Source organism: Solanum tuberosum, unplaced genomic scaffold (assembly GCF_000226075.1).
Source record: "Solanum tuberosum cultivar DM 1-3 516 R44 unplaced genomic scaffold, SolTub_3.0 scf00086, whole genome shotgun sequence".
Classification (NCBI taxonomy): domain Eukaryota; kingdom Viridiplantae; phylum Streptophyta; class Magnoliopsida; order Solanales; family Solanaceae; genus Solanum; species Solanum tuberosum.
Window position 1 is genome coordinate 864,604 of NW_006239010.1, and position 3,935 is coordinate 868,538.

Here is a 3,935-nt window from a genome sequence, read left to right on the forward strand (position 1 = left end):
CGAATCACACACACAGACACGATCGATCGATTTTGTTTTGTAAGAAATGTATGCAAAAGAAGGGAAGAATTCGATACAGAAAAATGAGAGAAAATCTCTCTATTTATAGCCAACAAAGGGTAAAGGTCACAACCCTTTGGAAAGAAGACAACCTTTCAGAAAGGTCACAACACTTTGGAAAAGGCACAACCTTTCAACTGGTCACAACCATTTAGAATGGACACAACCTTTCATAAAGGTCACAATCCTTCGGCATAGTCACAACCCTTCAGGAGAGTCACAACCCTTCATTTCCTGTTCACACCTTTAAAACCCAACAAAATGAATTGTTTGATAGGTCAAGAGACAACAGGTTTTGGAGTTCCCCCAATCTGGTCGGTATCATGCTTGAAAAGTGGTTACCGTAAAGATATAGTTCTATAATGGCTTTCAATCCTACAATATCTGATGGAACTTCTCCCTCTATAGAATTTAGTGACACGTCTAGTAAGAGAAGACCACTCATTTTCCAAAGGCTCAACGGAAATGTTGATGAAAATCTATTAGAATTTAAATAAAGTAGTTGTAGCATGCTTAGATCTCCTATATGTTAACTTATAATGTTTTGTATAATGACAAACTACCTTGTGTCACAGGAAAATCAAAACTAATGTATATGTGTTAGATACAGAAAATCCTACAAATTGAACTTATATTGTAATCTTCTTTTATCTTTCATAAAACTTTGTACACACTTGAGTGAACAATTGAAAAGAAAAGAGAAAGAAAGATTTGAGTGTAGGTTATTCAGGTAAAGGTTGTGTCAAAGAAGAAGATTTGCTTTGCATATTAGATGGGGATCTTAATTGTAACATTCTGTAACACCTAAGTTCTCAACAAGCTCTTAAGGAAACCCTTGTAACCCAAGGGGACTGGACTAGGCACCACATCGGTTTTATTTACTTACTGCAAGTTATTATTACTGTTTATTTATTCTACTAATGTGCAGGTGAGTCAACTGGCCATTACAGGAAGTCGACTAAAGGAAATTTTAATTCACCCCTCTCTTCACTTTTAATTGGTATCAGAGTAGGTCTCACCAGTAAAATGTTTAACCACACGTGAGCAAAGATCCAATGGCACACTATCAGATTCTTGGTGCTCTACTTCAAGATGGACATTCCTCAACTCGACCACATTATTTCAACGGCCAACATTACTCCCACTAGAAAGACAAATTCAGAATCTTTGTCTTTTCAAATGATCACCAAGCATGGATTGTGATCAAGAAGGGTCCAAAGCCTATTCTTGGATTGACCGAAAAACATGGCACTGAGAAGCCATTTGATCCCGAATCTTTCGATATCATAAAAGAGCAACAAGAGGTAATTCAAACTAATGCTAGAGCTATAAGTTTGTTATACTGTGCAGTGAGTAGAGCTGAATATGACAAGATATCAACATGTGAAACCGCGAAAGAAATGTGGGACAAACTAGAAGTGACTTATGAAGGAACCACCAAGGTAAAGGAGGCTCAGATCAGTTCATTGGTGAATGAATATGAATTGTTCAAAATGGCCGAGGAAGTAAACGTAGAAGCCATGTTCACGAGATTCAGTAAGATTGTTTGCGAACTCAAATCACTTGGAATGGTGTATTCAAATGGACTTCAAGTTAGAAAACTTGTTAGAAGTCTACCCAAAGCTTGGGAAACTAAATCTGCCATTCTTAAAGATGGAGATCTGTAAAAAAAAATGATGTACGATGAACTACGAAGAAACTTGATGGCCTATGAACAAAATCATATTAACAGGTACAACAAGGATGATAAAAAGAAGACTGTGGCATTTACAACTGAAACATCTGAAATTGGAAAAGAAGGTGATAAATATCAAGACGAAGGAATGGCTCTCATAAATCAAAGAGTGAGACAAATGCTTAGACAAAAAAGGCAGAGACCCCAATAGGATTTTAAGAATAATGAAAGGAATGATGATCGTTGCTACTACCATGTAAAATCAGGAAATATCAAACAAAACTGTCCAGAAAATGGAGAAGGAGAAACAATCGAAGAAATGAAGATCCAAAAAGCCTCGAAGCTTGGGATCAAGGAGAAACATCCAAAGATGATCATGATGAAACTGCCAACATATGTTTCATGGCACTAGGCGAAACAAGTGAGGTAAGATCTTTTAATTGTTCTAACTGTAATGACTTACAAGACTCTTTGGACATAGTTACTGATGAATTACAAAAAGTAATTGATGCATACAATAAGATTACTCAACAAAAGAAAGACTGGCATATTCTTCTCGAAAAGTAAAAGTGCAACTGAACAATATCAGAAGATCTCCTAGTCATAGCTTTGTCAGATCTAACAAAACTACTTTCAACAGGAGAAGATCTTCTAATCAAAGTTCCTACAAATCCAACAGATCTTTATCTAATTCCTATTATCATTCTGCTGAAACTGCTGTTAATTTCTCTTGTTATACTTGTGGTGACATTGATCACAAATCTTTTAACTGTAGGAAATTTTCTTGTGGAAAATGGATTTGGAGACCAAAAGTTGTTAATCAGTAACATCGTGTAAGTTGAAATAACTATGAAGAAGCTGGAAATTTGAAATAGTCATTTTTGGAAAGAATTCAAAATCTGGAAATTTGGTTAAGTATGGGGAAAAAATTGAGTTTTTGGTCAACTTTGAGTAGTCATAACTCCTAGATAAAGATGATTTAGGTGAATTTCCAGTTATTTTTGGAAAGCTCTTGGAATGATCTTTCCAACGCCGCCGAGTTTGCTCGATTCCGAGTTCGTATGAGTGAGTTATTCCCTTTGGTAGTTGGGTTGTTGGCACAGGGCAGTTTAGTCCGAATTTGTAAGGGTATTTTGGTATTTTCCCTAACCATTTCTTTTGGTTATCGTAAGGTTTTAGACTGATTTTAAATCAGTTTTTCCTTTTTAAAGTGAGAGTTAGGGCTTTTGAGAGAAGAGAGAAAGAAGAGGAGAAAGAGAAGAAGAAGCAAGGATTCGTCAAGATCGTCGTGGTTTTCGTCAGGGGTGATCCCTATTAAGGTATGTGAGATCATAGTATTGGATTGGTTCTTTCCCCCACACGTCAAACTCATTTTAATTCCTAGAAAAGATTGGTTGTGTTTGTTGAAGTTTATGGTTGTGTTTGTTGAAGTTGTGGTTGTGTTGTTGAAGTTTCTTGTTGGTTTGGTGCATATTTCTGGTTGTGATTTCAAGTTGAATCCATTGTATATTAAGGGGTTTTATGATTCTAAGTGTTTGGGGCTGGAACCTTTTAAGTTAAGAAGGTTTAGAGTTGGAAAAGCAAGGAGAAAAGTCGGGTTTGCGGGGAAAGGGGCTGGGGCGTCGCGCCAGCCAGCGCGCCCCAAAAGGGGCTCTGAAGTCCCCCCCCCCTCGGGACGGCACGCCATGCAGGGCACCCATCAGGCCCTCTGAAACTTGAGGGCTGGCACCCCGCGCCTCTCAGAGCGCCAAGGACGCCAGTCTTCCTCATTCCTTCCCCACTTTTTCATACATGTTCCTTGGTAATGTACCTATGTTTTATAGTTGTTTTCAACACTCTAAGGTAAATCTAAACATTACGAACTCATCCATAAACATGAGATCATTACCCTTGAATCCATAATCAAATTCGAGAAAAGTTAGCATCAAAGTCAAGTGAAGTTAGAAGTCAAGCTTAGAAGTTAAGAAGCAAGTCAAAGCAAGTCTTTAAAGTTTTTCAAGAGTCTTTATTAAACGTTTTAACTTCGTTTGAAGACTCATGTTTTCAAGTTAAGCAAAGAGTAAAGAGTTGAGTTCATTTCTCAAAAAGTTATTAGGGAACTAGGTATTCTCAAAGAAGATTATAAATGTTTTCACATTTAAACAAGATTGGAAACTGAGATTTCCAAAGAGCCTTCGGGCTAGTTTTCCAGAAAAAGAGT